This window comes from Calliphora vicina, chromosome 3 (genome assembly GCF_958450345.1).
Source record: "Calliphora vicina chromosome 3, idCalVici1.1, whole genome shotgun sequence".
NCBI lineage: Eukaryota > Metazoa > Arthropoda > Insecta > Diptera > Calliphoridae > Calliphora > Calliphora vicina.
This window is the reverse complement of record NC_088782.1, coordinates 35,110,924-35,125,517: the sequence shown is the minus strand read 5'-3', so window position 1 is coordinate 35,125,517 and position 14,594 is coordinate 35,110,924. Positions and strand designations below refer to the sequence as shown.

General features: G+C 30.6%; 1 protein-coding gene across 2 annotated transcripts in view; it reads left to right on the top strand.

Annotated features, from left to right (window-relative positions):
* form3 (formin 3) overlaps window positions 1–14,594 on the top strand; it is a 183,109-nt gene that overhangs the window by 127,338 nt on the left and 41,177 nt on the right. The window lies entirely within an intron of this gene.

Genomic DNA, 14,594 nt, shown 5'->3' with positions numbered 1-14,594 from the left:
AAACAAACTGCACAAAAGGAATTGAAGACCAAAACAAATAAACAAATAATTTAAAATAAAGACCAGTGTCGATTGGCCATTTAATTGTTTATTACTTTTTGTTGGCCACAAAATTCAAAGCGAATATTATTGAATTTAAATTTGAAATTGAAGTGTAAAAGCTATTGATTGCTAATAAAACACCTTCACATTATGCGGGTGAACAAACCAACATCTCTCGTTTTTAACATCACTACGAGTACAATGGCTTGAAACCCCCATTTATAGTGGTGTAAGAAAAAATATACACAACCCATAAATATCAAAGCGTGAGTACACGATTTTACATACAATACATAAAAACAAAATCTATTGGTATTTTGCGAATTTAAAGAAAAGAAAAAAACTGAAAAAAATAATCAATAAACCAAAACAACTTTAACTGAAATCAACCGCCAAATTTATAAACAAGCTAAACCCTATAAGGGAAAAGGGGTTGCTAAAACGGTATTTATTTAGTGTTAATTTAAATATAAATGTTTAATTTAATTAAACCGTTACACTTGTTGCTGCCTATTAAAGTATTGACAAGTATTTTAATTAGATTTTATATAAAATTACGTAAAGTTTTAAACACTTATTATGACATTATTCTCTATTAGTATCACAGATTTTTGTTTTTTTAAATACCTATGAAAATTCTACACATTAAGGCAGATTTATTTTTTTAGCTCTAAATGATGATGATACAAAATTAAAAGAAAAATCACAAAAACATAAACAATAAAAGTAACCGGGACATCTAAAGAAAGAAAGTTGTTTGTTGTGGAAAAATGGAAAAGATAAGATTAATATCATAATTACGATATTTTGTTACTAATTTTATTGATAACTGTTCAATAATTGCAAAATCTCTACCAATATCTTGTAACTTAAACATTTTTTACTTTGTGTCGAACTTTTTTACTCGGCGAAGAACAGCTGATGCTGTTGTTAAACGAGTTAATAACAGCTTCAGCTAGTTTTATATTTAAAGTAGACTTCAACGTCAGAAGTATACTTTCACTTGTCTATGATAGACCTAAAGTCCACTCTTAAGTAAAGTCGAGTTTAATTCTCTTAAAATGTACTTTATTTTTGACTATGATTATGGGCCAATGATTTTAATTATTTGCATACATATTGTTACGAAATTTTACTTGAATTCAAATATAACTATTTTAACGGCTGATTTAAAAGTAGTATAATGCTTTCAAATAGCAGTGCTGTAATAGCAAACTTTAACATATCTGTTGGCATTATTAATATTGAATAAAAGCTTTCAGTTGACCATTATTTGAATTCGAATATTCAGTTAAAGAACATTGTAGAAAGTACACCACAGATGGCGTATGTATTAGTAAGAATAGAATATTCGAACTTTGACAGTTAAAGAGCAATCTAGAGTGCAGATGGCAGTGTTATAAATAGTGGCAGAGGTTGCAGTCGTTAGGGAGTTTATCAGAGACGCTTTTCGAACAAACATCAACTGAGTGCTGTGTTTTTCAAATGAATTCGTGTACATTATAAAGTGTGTCTGTATTTCTGCGAATTTATAAACGTGAATAAAAAAACATTGAGTGACTATTTAATTCTGTTGTTGTACATTTTAAATAAAGAGTTGTTACAAACTACTAAACGGCTTTTATTTGCAATCAAAAGTATCCGGTTTATTTAAAGTAAATAAACCAACGTTTTGAAAAGGTTAAAACGTAACAATATTAATTATGGTTCATTGTAAAACTAAAGAAACATAATCACACCTATCGCGAATCAACATTTCACATGAAATATTTTCCCTTTTCCTTTTTTCGTTCATCAACTTTGTTCACGTGAAAAAAATTCCCCTTGTTGTGAAATTTTTAGATGGAATTTTGTAAACAATAAACAGCTGTTACGAACAAAATCAACTATTGTGAATGTAAAGTTCATCATGATATTCCCGATAGCAATTTTCCCTTCGAGGGAAATGGATATTTCATGGGAACAAAATTTCACATGTTATTGCCGATAGGGGTGAATGTATTCATAATCTGAATATTTTCGTGAGCTAATTTCTGTCGCTCATTAACCCAACAATGAAGTGCCTATCAAATCAGCTTTATATAGCTTCATATAACCATTCTTTCCCAGAGGATTTTCCTTAGATCAATGGCAGATCTTTATAGAAAGCAATATCTGCAATATAGCTTCTAGAATCCAATTCTGACTTTTATTGTACAAGTTTATAAAATCCGACTTTAGCATTAATCATAGATCTTCATATAATTCAATATAGATCGTTATCCGATTCCAAAAAAAATCTTTAAAAGATCAATATAAACTTTTTTCAAGTTACAGTAGGATCTAGATAAACATATAAAAAACATTAATAAAAAATTAAAAAAAATACGTTTTCATGTCTTTCTGAAACTAAATTTTTAAAAAGATCTGTATTTACTATATTTCAAGTTACAGTACGGTCTAGATATATAAAAATCAATAATAAATAAAGAAATATTTCTAAAAATTCCATTCCGTAAAAATTAAAAAAAAAAAAAATATTTCGGCGGGTGCTGGCGGCTACAATTTCTTTACAAAGACATTCCCCATAAGTTTCTTTAAATGATGTATATATTCATAGGACGGGCTTCGACGGTCTTTTTTTTTGGCAAGCTATATAACATTCTTAGAAAAAAAAATTTAAGAATATTTGAGAACCAAGTTTAAAGGACTATAACAGGAAAATGGAGAGGCCCATAAATATAAGATATACATTTAATAAAAGCCTATATCAATGTTTATCTATGTTTTGAAGTATGAATTTCAATATGGTAAAACCATTGAGATATATCTAATTTAGTAAAGCAGTAAAATATTAAAAAAAATTAACGAAAATATGATTCAAAATTTGTTAAACTTCTGGCGCTTCTGTCGAGAAAACGAAATGTCCAATTGAAAAACCCATTTGTATTGGAGGAGAGCAGATTGTCAGCTTCCGAAAAAACTTAGTTTTTCCAAATTCTGAAGATACCGATTTTCATAATTTTGTCCACCTAGATTTTGATTTGGAACCACAGTGCAATGTCAGCTTTGATCATAAATGTTTTGGAGAATCTAATTTCAGGCTTCATTTTAGTACTTTAGAGAATTCAATTTCCGCTTCAGTTATGGATCTTTAGAAATTTAAATTTTTAGCTGCAATTGTAGATCTTAAGAGAAATCAATCGTAGACATTTACAGAATCCAGCTTCAGTTATTATCGTAGATCTTAAGGGAGTCCAATGTCTGCTTCAATTGTGGATCTTTAGAAAATTCAATTTCAGCTGCAATCGTAGTTATTTGAAGAATCCAACTTCAGTTGTAATCGTAAATCTTAAGGGAGTTCAATTTTAGCTTTAATCATAGATCTTTAGATAATTCAATTTCATTTTCAAATTTCAGCTTCAATCGTGAATATTTAGAGATTTAAATTTTTAGTTCCATCGTAGATCTTTCAAAATACAAATTTTGCTTCAATCGAGGAAGATAAATCTTAATAGATACCAATTTCAGTTTTGATCTTAGATCTTAAGAGAATCCAATGTCAGATGCAATCGCTGATCTCTACATAATCCAATTTCAGCTTAAATTATAGACCTTTAGAGAATCCAATTTCAGCTTCTGTTGTGAATCATTAGGTACTTATTTGGTGTATGACTTAAAAATGTGAGATTTTTTAAAATGTTTAGCTTTTCTTTTTAAACATTTGTACATTATTAATTTATTCAAAGTATTGGTCATTGACCTTTTCTTATCTTTCTGGCAAAATATGGATTCCTAGCCAAAAGAACTGATCATCTTGTGAGGCCAAGAACAAATTAATCCAATATCGGATACTCTGTTCTAAAGTGAAGCGTATCCCAGAGAAAGCGATCAGCATCGATAGATACAAATTGTAGTCGGACGTGACAAGGCCTGGACTACAAGACCGTTGAGGCAAAATTTCCCAACCACTTCTTTCTAAATAGTTTTTAGCAGGTATTGCAATATGTGGCCGATCGTTGTCATGATGGAATATTACGGTTTCATGTTTGGCCGCCAATGATTGCTTCAAACGATTTAGCTGCGTTCGGTACAGGTTCCCTGTGATCGTCTGCTAGGATTTCAGCAGCCATAATAGATAGGAGCTCCCACTAAATACAGAGTATTACCTTTAAGTCAAGGATATTTGGCTTTGGTGTAGATTCGGCTGGTTGGTTGGGCTTCACATACGATCTATTATGCTTCAATCGGTGCAAAAATTATTTCCTTTTATAGCATTCAAGTAGCATTTCAGACATACAAAATCCCAGCTTCAATTCGTATGGCACCCAATTTCCCTGCTTTTAGATGAATCCTGCTGCTTGCAAACGTTTTGAAATGGCTGATTGAATAGCTCTCTTGTTGAGTTTGACAACAATCTTCATGGAGTAATGCCTCAAATTATTGGTTTTCAAACTTGTTTGGCTGGCGATCTTTGTCTTCGGTGTCAAAATCACCACTTCTGAACTGCACAAACCATCTCTCGCACATTAGAACCGATGAAACGCATTCACCATAAGCTTCGGTGAGCAGTCGTTGTGCTTGAGCGCACCGAAGCGCACATAGATCCTAGATCTTTAGAGAATCCAATTTAAGCTTCAATCTTGTATCTTTAGAGATTCGAATTTCAGTACCAATTGGATCTTTACACAATCAAAGTTTAGCTTTAATCGATAATCTTTAGAAAATTCCCAAATTCAACTTCAATAGTAAATCTTTAGACAAAATATTTTCAGTTCCAATCGTAGATCTTTATAGAATCCTAATTTAGCTTCAATCGTATTAGAAACCCCAATGCCAGCTTCAATCGTGGATCTTTTAATTATCCCGTTTCAGTTACAATCGCATATCTCAAGAGAATTTAGTTTCGGCTTCAATCGTGGATCTTTAGAGAGTACGGTTTCAGTTGCAATCGTAGATTTTTAAAAAAAATCCATTCTCATTTAAAAATCTTAACAGAATTCAATTTCATGATCTTTAGATAATTGAAGTTTAGTCTTTGGAGAATAATGTTTAGCAAAAACTATTTTTACCTTAAAGGGTTAATACCTTTTGGAAATAATCAAAAACTACTTGTTTATTTACACTTTATTGATGTTTTGGCGGCGTTAAATCATATAAAGAGTAAGTAGCATTTCTGCGTTATAACCTTGACCAATAGTTCTGGCAAAAAGATAAAAACAATAATAAAAAAAAGGCTGTTGACGAATGACGATGACGACGGCACATTAACATCATAACTTTAACTACAAACATATAATTTTAATAAGCCTCTAGCTACTTTAAAGCAGATAAAGAAGAAGTAGTTAGTAGTTCCCTGGTAATGAACCGCAACAAATGGTCACAAAGACTTAACACGTGTTAATGATTTAATGATGATGTTGCTGATGATGCAAATTATAGCTACAACTTATTTTATTATGGCTTAAATACCCATATATTATGAAATCAATCAAGTAGCTTTTTACTCTCTTCTATGGAGTGGATATATTGAGTTTAGCAAACAATGTAACAAGTAAATTTTTCATTAATTTCATGAATATTTTTTGATATTTTTTTTTGTGAATGATTAAGCAGCTTCCGGCTATTCCTAAATGGATATAAATTGTATTTTATTTATTTAAACAAAAATAATTTCACCTGCCTTTTTAAAATTTATTTTTTTGTTTACAATATAAACAAGTCTTCCTTTTTGGGTTTATTTGACGTAGAAACTCGCCTCAGCGTTGCGCAGTATGTTCCCAATTTATTTCAACAATTAAATGCGCCAAATTTGGTGGGGTATTTTGTTGTAATTAAAGACAATAGATGTTGTTTATTGTTAAACTTTATTGTTTTTTTGTAAAAAACAAAGTTTTTGTATAAATAAATGAATAAATAAAGGAAAATTGAGAAAAACTATAAAACAAAGATTTGACGTAGGAAAAAAAAAGCTAAAAAGTATTGAAATCTTTTGTAGAAAACTTACTTCTAATCTGCCTCAAACAAGGGCATTTTTTTCTTCACCATACTCATTGAAATTCCTACCAGCCCTTATTAATAGGGGGTGTATCCACATAATTACTACATATAAATTTAATATTTTATAGCATTCATTCTCTATTCACTTTGTGAATAAAATACATGTGTCAATTATATGCTGTACCGCATATAATTAACAAACCCTGCAACTGTTTAGCAAGTATTTACATGAAATCTTATTTGTCACTTTCAAAACTGAACTTTGATTTATTGAAATGTTAGAGAACAATTTATACATAATTCATCTCTCAACCACAATTCATTGGAATCCATTGTATTCGAATACAATAGATAAAGAAGATGATGATGAAGAAGAAGAAAAATGCTAATAATAGTAGTGAATATCAAATTAAACTACATTTGTTTTTATTACTTTGAGTTAAATAATTCAATTAATTTCAATAAAATGTTTGTTTTATCAACAATTTATTTGTTTTGCATGACATTTAATTCATAGTGCTTGCTCAGGGATTGAAGAAGAGTGTAATAAAAACAGAGAATACAATTTCAATCATAAATCTTTAAATATTTAAATTTAAGCTTCAATAAGGATCTTAACAGAATCCAATTCCAGCTTCAATCGTGGATCCTTATAGAATCCAATTTAAGCTTTCCTAATTGATCTTTAATTGTTCAATTTCAACTTCAATCGTGGATGTTTACAGGATATATTTTCTGCTTCAATGATTGATCTTTAGAGAATCTACACAGATAAAACAGATTCGTGTTGGCAACCGAATTTGTTGCCAATCGAATGATTCTATCTTCGTGACCGAATTTTACAGTTGTGGCTACAAAATTTTAACAAAAGTTTGGTTACTTTAACCGAAATTCTTCTTTATCAACTGACTTTCTGTTGATAGAATCGAAAAATTCTATGTGTGCAACCGAATCATTCGATTGGCAATAAATTCGGTTGCTATCACGAATCTGTTTTCTCTGTGTAGTTTTTAGCCTCAATCGTAAATTTTAAGACAATCTAATTTAGCTTCAATTGTAAATCTTTAGAGAATAAAATTTTAGCTTCAATCCAGGTATCTTAGAGAAAAAGCAACAAAACAGCGAAGTTTCGTTTGCATCGAAAATATTGAATTTTGTGTAAACAAAGCTTCATATGCGGGAAGTTTTGCTTTATTTCTTTAACTTAAAAAATTAAGGTGAAGCACTCCTTATGTTCAATGTGTTCCATCGGAGAGCGATGGTTTGTGCGGTTCAGAAGTGGCCAGACAAAAAGGTTTGATGATTGGAGGCATTACTCCATGAATATTGTTGTAAAATTCAACAAGAGTTTGCAAAATCATTGAATTCAAAATTATTTGCGAGCAGCAGGATTCATGAAAAAACATTTTAATTGGGTACCATACGAATTAAAGCCGAGAGACCTTGAAATACGTTTTTGTATATCCGAAATGATGTTTGAACGTTATAAAAGAAAATCGTTTTTGCCCTGAATCATTACTTGCGATGAAAAATGGATCCATTACGATAAACCGAAGCGTAAGAGATCGTATGTGAAGCCCGGACAACCAGCTGAATCAACACCAAAGACAAATATCCATGGCGCTAAGGTAATTCTCTGTATTTGGTTAGAGTAAAATCTATTATGAGCTGCTGAAATCTGACCAGAACATCACAGGGAACCTGTAAAGATCGCAACTGATTCGTTTGAAGCGAGGAAAAACGCCCAGAATATGCGACCAGACATTAAACCGAAATATTCCATCATGGCAATGCTGCGCCTCAAGTTGCAATACCTGTTAAAATGTAGTTAGAATGAAATGGTTTTGCCTCGCCCGCTTTATAGTCCCGTCCGACTACTATTCGTTTCGATCAATGCCGAACGCTCTTCTCTTTGGAACAGAATATACGAAATTGGCTTGTTTCGTTCTTGGTCTCAAAAGATGAGCAGTTCATTTGGCTCGGAATCCATAAGTTAACAGAAAGATGGGAAAAGATCATAGCTATCAATGGCCAATAGTTTGAATAAATTTATATTGTACAACTGTTTCAAAATAAAAGCTAAACATTTAAAAAAATCTCTTATTTTTGTGTCGTGGGTGTACAATATCAACTTCAGTCTTTTACAGCACCCAATTTCACCTTGAATTCTACAACTTTACAAATTCCAGTTTTATTCTGAATCGTAGATCTTAAGAGAATTCAATTTCAACTTTAATTCCGTATATTAAGAGAATCTAATTTCGGCTAAAATACTGGATATATACAGAATTAAACTCCTGCTATAATCGGAGATCTTAAATGAATCCAATTTCAACTTCAATCGTAGTCATTTAGAGAGTCCAATTTAAACTTCAATCCTGGATCTTTACAGTCTCCAATTTTAGCTTCAATTCTGGATCTTTACAGAAACCAAATTATAATAACAACGCTACCAAATTATCCAAATTTACTAACTTTCTGTTACAATCTAAGATCTTAAGAGATTCATGGTATCATCGCACATTATAAGTTTGTCATTCCGTTTATAATTTCTACATTTTTCATTTTCGTCCCCACAAAGTACATATACACATCTGCTCAAAATAATAGATACACCAAAATTTATTTTTTAAAAACGAAAAAAAATAATGGTATATTGTAAAATTATAAAAAAAATTCAGTCGATTTTTATTTATAGTTAAAAGGAGAGTAAAAAACAAAAACAAAATATTTCATAATTAATAATAAATATTATAAAGTAAATTAAATTTCTTAAATTTCGAAAAATTTGGTGCTCATAATAATAGATACATTTTTAAAAATTCTTGTTAAACAAAAGCTAATAAATTTTATCTTAAAAAAAATAGTTTATTATTAAAGTAAAGCTAGTATCCAGTATATCCACCTTTGTTTTGTAAAACTTTCTCCACTCTTCTGGGCATACTGGATATCAAGTTCTGACACTTCTCCAATGGAATCTCGTACCATATTTTTTGCGTTTTCTCCCATAAATCGTCTTTATTTTTGAAAACTTCCTTCGAAAGCCTTATCTTTAATTCACTCCACAAGTTTTCTATTGGGTTTAAATCAGGGGATTGGCTGGGCCAGCTTAAAACAGGTACGTTATTCTCCAAGAACCAGTTTTTAACTAATCTTGAACTATGTTTTGGGTCGTTGTCCTGCTGGAATGTCCATATTAATGGCATATTTTCCGATGCATATGGAAGCATTACGTTTTCCAATATGTCTCTATACCCACTAGCATTCATGGTATCTTCTATTCGGAATATCGGACCAACACCATTCCATGAAAAGCAACCCCAAACCATTATGTTTCCCCCGCCATGTTTTACCGTCTTTTTTGTAAATTTAACGTGGAATTCTTTTCCTTTTGGTCGGCGTACATTTCTTTGGCAGTCGTTTCCAAACAAATTTATTTTTGTTTCGTCGCTCCATAAAATATTTCTCCATTTTTTTTCGCCTTCACACCCGGACCATTGTAAGTGCTCTTTAGCAAATTCTAATCTTGTCTTGATATTTTTTTGGCGCATTAGTGGCACTTTTCTGGCAATTCTTCCCGGCAATTTAGCTTGTAAAAGACGACGACGAACTGTTTGTGGACTGATTTCGTTACATAGCTCCGCAGAAATAGCTTTCGATGATATGAAAGGGTATTTTTTAACCATAAGGACGATCCGCCTATCTGTTTCTGGACTGGTTTTCTTTGGTCTACCGCGAGTTTCTCTTTTTTGTTTTTTAGATAAAGCATTTTGGACAAAATGTAAAGATCTACCTATGCTCTTTGCTATTTCCTGTACTGATTTTCCTTGATTTCTCATCGTTTGAACAATTTTTTTCTCATCTTCGGTACAATGATGATTTTTATAAAATTGTTGCTAAAATTTAAATTATACTTACTGTTTCACGTAAATAGGAACAAAAAATTGCACAAAAAAAAAATTGTATATAAACAAATTACAAATTACTGATGTGTAATTCAAATTTTTATGAGCAAATAATTTTTTGTAATTCAAATAAATTCGTTTTTAAAAATCAACATGAAAGCAAATAGTTGCCAGATTTTTGACTGACATGACATTGCCAGATAGAAATTTTAATAATATGATGTATTCAATTTTACCGCCATTTAAATTTTTTCCAATTAGGTGTATCTATTATTTTGAGCAGATGTGTATATTCTGGATCCTTATAGATAGCGGAGTCGATTAAGCCATGTCCGTCTGTCTGTCTGTCTGTCTGTTGAAATCAATTTTCTGAAGACCCCAGATATCTTCGGGATCCAAATCTTCAATAATTCTGTCAGACATGCTTTCGAGAAATTTGCTATTTAAAATCAGCAAAATCGGTCCACAAATGGCTGAGATATGAGGAAAAAACCAAGTCAACCTCGATTTTTGACCTATATCTGGATTACTAAGACATTAATATAGACAATATGGATATCTAATGATAGATATTTCAAAGACATTTGCAACGACGTATATAAGACCATAGTAAGTTGGACATACAATGGGACAACATCGGAAAAAAAATTTTTAACCCGATTTTTTTTTCAAAAAAAATTTTTAAAATTTAAAAAAAAATTTAAAATTTAAAAAAAAAATTTTAAATTTAAAATAAAAATCGAACATTTTTTTATTAATTAATTAATTTTTTAGATTAAAATTTACTTTTTTGTGTTATTTTATACAATTTCAAGTTCTATTGGGCATAAAAAAACACCCCTTACAATTTTAGTTTAAATATTAGATCTTTGCAGAGTCCAAAAAATTTTTAACCCGATTTTTTTTTTCAAAAAAAAATTTTAAAATTAAAAAAAAAAAAATTTAAATTTAAAAATAAAATTTTAAATTTTAAATAAAAATCGAAAATTTTTTAGATTAAAATTTACTTTTTTGTGTTATTTTATACAATTTTAAGTTCTATTTGGCTTAAAAAAAACACGCCTTACAATTTTAGTTTAAATATTAGATCTTTGCAGTCCAATTTCTGTTAAGATCTTGAGAGAGAAAAATCCTGGATCTTTACAGATTCTAATTTCAGCTTCAATCATTAATCTTTACAGAATTTAATTTAATTTTCATTGATAATCAAGTTGATAGGGTATTTTTGTGCCAACACTAGACAACCTCTTACATAAAGCTTGAAAAAAATCTTGTTAATTTTAAATTTACCGCCAATTATTGCTGGAGCAGTTTCATTTCAAATTCAAAACTTTGTAAGCATATTTTGTTTTGTTTTGCATACAATACTCGCATGCAAATGAAAGTTTACGATAATTAATTGTTTGCCTTTAGTTATAGTAATATATTATTAAATAATTAATAAAAAAAATCTCATACTTATTCATATATTTTATTAATTTTGTTATGGTAATTTAATTTTCTATCTAAGTAAATGCATCATAGTATTTAGCACATTAGATAAAGTTTGTTTTTTGCCTTCTGGTTAAATAAAAATTATTATTAATAAACAAAAATCAGATACATATATATTAAATTAATGCACGATAATCGTTACAAGATATGCTAACAAGATGTTAGAGAATATTCAACAAATACACTGGAAAAAATTAATGGACGGCTGCAAAAAATTAGTTAGAATTTAATAATTTAAATAAAATATGCACTTTTATGCTAAAATATGTTAGAGTTCTATTTAGAAACTATAATAGATCATAAAAAACTAACTAAAGTATACGATTATTTTTAAAATTCCAAAAACGTTGCATATTTCCATAAACCAAAATTCTATATATCATGTTAACTAAAAAATTCCAAGAACATAAAATAAAATGTTGTTTGTTTTGTTAATGTTCAGATTTATTGTCATCAAAAACCCATTAATATTTAAATTTAATCTTCTACATAAATCTGCTAAGAATTAACCAAAATATATTTAAAATGATTAGGATTCATTCTACAAAGAACCCACAAAATTATTTATCAATGCATATGGAGCAAAACAAAAATAACAAATTTAAATGATGATAAGCTTCATTTAAAATCTCAAACCATTCAATGTTAAATAATGCATTAAAATTGTCAAAATAATATATTTTATGTTGGTTTTCTTAGCTGGTGATGACAGCAGACAACATTTTTTTTATACACTAAGGAAAATTTTGATTTTGAAGGAAGGAATAAATGGGTAAATCGTTTAAAAATCTTTATTATTTACAAACAATTGTATAGTAAATGAAAGTAAAACAGCAATAATACTCCGTACTCTAAAGTATTTAAATAAATTCATTAAATAACAATCAGTCTGCCAGACATAAAATATTGGAACGATCATACACAATTGAAACGAAGGAAAGAATTTACATATTTCTGTGGTTAATTTTTTAAAGTAAAATATTACAGTAGAATATCAATTATTAGTATCACTTTGTACTATATATTTCAATACAGAGAAATTGTAGAGAGTTTTTATTTAGGAATTAAAATTTTTTTTTTTTTAATTTAAAATTTTTTTTTGTTTTTTAATATTTAGCAAAAAAAAAACCTAAAAAAAAATAAAATTTCGGGTTTAAAAATATTTTCAGATTTTGACCCATTGTATGTCCAATTTACTATGGTCTTATATACGTCGTTACAAAGGTCTTTGAAATATCTATCATTAGATATCCATATTGTCTATATTAATGACTTAGTAATCCAGATATAGGTCAAAAATCGAGGTTGTCCTGGTTTTTTCCTTAGATCTCAGCAATTTGTGGACCGATTTTTTTTCGATTTTAAATAGCAACCGAGCCGGAAGAATTTCAGAGATATTGATGTATAAATCGGGCGGACAGACGGACATGGCTTAATCGACTCCGCTTTCTATAAGGATCCAGAATATATATACTTTATAGGGTTGGAAAATTATATTGTGGAAATTACAAACGGAGTGACAAACTTATATATACCCTTCTCACGAAGGTGGAGGGAATAAAAATAAAAACGAACAATGTTAATAGTGTTTTTATAAAAACATATTTTCATTTGTCTCCGTAGCATATCCTGCTCTTAAATTCCGTGTCTATTCTAAACTACCGGTCCGATTGCAAAATAATGTATAAACAAATTGTTAGAACACATGGTGAGATACAGGGTGACAAATTCGGCCACTTTTATTATGCAGCATTTTTATTCATCTGTTTGTCACGTGCTTGGATTGCGAAACATGCCTAGTCTAGAATATCCTGCTGACCACAATGCTCAACAGCATACATAGATGAGTCGTAAAGTTTAGAGAAAAACACTCAAAATCCCGTAGAGTTAAGAAAGTTGTTCCCGGGGGCAGTGTTCTATCGCCACTCCTATTTAACTACTGCCTCTCTAAACTCCACACACCTTTGCAGGGAATTAAATTGATTTTGTATGCGGAAGCTTGTACCATTATGAACCACAACTTTGATGACCTATGCGGTCTGGTGAACGGTTATCTCGGGGAAATCCACAACTTCTTCACTGCACATAACCTGCAATAATGATCTCAAAGCGTTAGTCGGTAGCACTTGGAGCATGGCTAAAGAAACTTCGGCTTTATGATGCCAAATACTCTCCATGAAGTTTAATTCGTACAGTTTTGCATGCTTTTGAAGTTATTTTCTCACTGTGATCTGTGAACACCAAAACAGGTATCCTTAACTCATCAACTACTTCTTTCATAATGAGTTATTTCGAATTGATTCATTTCACATTGTTCTAATGGTACTGTGGCGGTATGTCAGCTTTGCCGAAGACAACACCTCTTCATTTTGCTTCGTCTTGTTTCAGTCACAAACCTCTAAGACGTGTCTGACATATTTTACAGGAAGATTAGCTATGACATTTTCCAATCTTTCTGGCAGCATATGGATTCCGAGCCAAAAGAACTGCTCCTTTTTTTAGGCCAAGAACGAATCAAGCTAATTTCGGATATTCTGTTCCAAAGTGAAGCGTATCCCAGAGAGAGAGGAATATGTACGCTTCAAACGAATCCGTTTGGTACAGATTCCCTGTGATGGACTGGCCAGATTTCAGCAGCTCATAGGATCCTTTTGCTCCCCCCAAATACAGAACATTACCTTAGCGCCATGGATATTTGTCTTTGGTGTCGATTCAGCTGGGTGTCCGGGCTTCACATACGATCTCTTACGCTTCGGTTTATCGTAATGGATCCATTTTTCATCGCAAGTAATGATTCAGGGCAAAAACGATTTTCTTTTATAGCGTTCAAACATCATTTCGGATATCCAAAATCGTATTTCAAGCTTTAATTCGTATGGTACCCAATTTCCCTGCTTTTGCATGAATCCTGCTGCTCGCAAATGCTTTAAATTTGCTGTTTGAATAGCTCCTAATGATTTTGCAAGTTCTTGTTGAGTTTGACAACAATTTTCATGGAGTAATGCCTTCAAATCTTGTTCTTCAAACTTTTTTTGGCCTGAGCGATCTTTGCCTTCCGTGTCAAAATCACCACTTCTGAACCGCACAATTCATCTCTCGCACTTTAAAACCGATGGAACATATTCACCATAAGCTTTGGTGAACACTTTGGCACTTTTTTTCAAATTAAAGAAG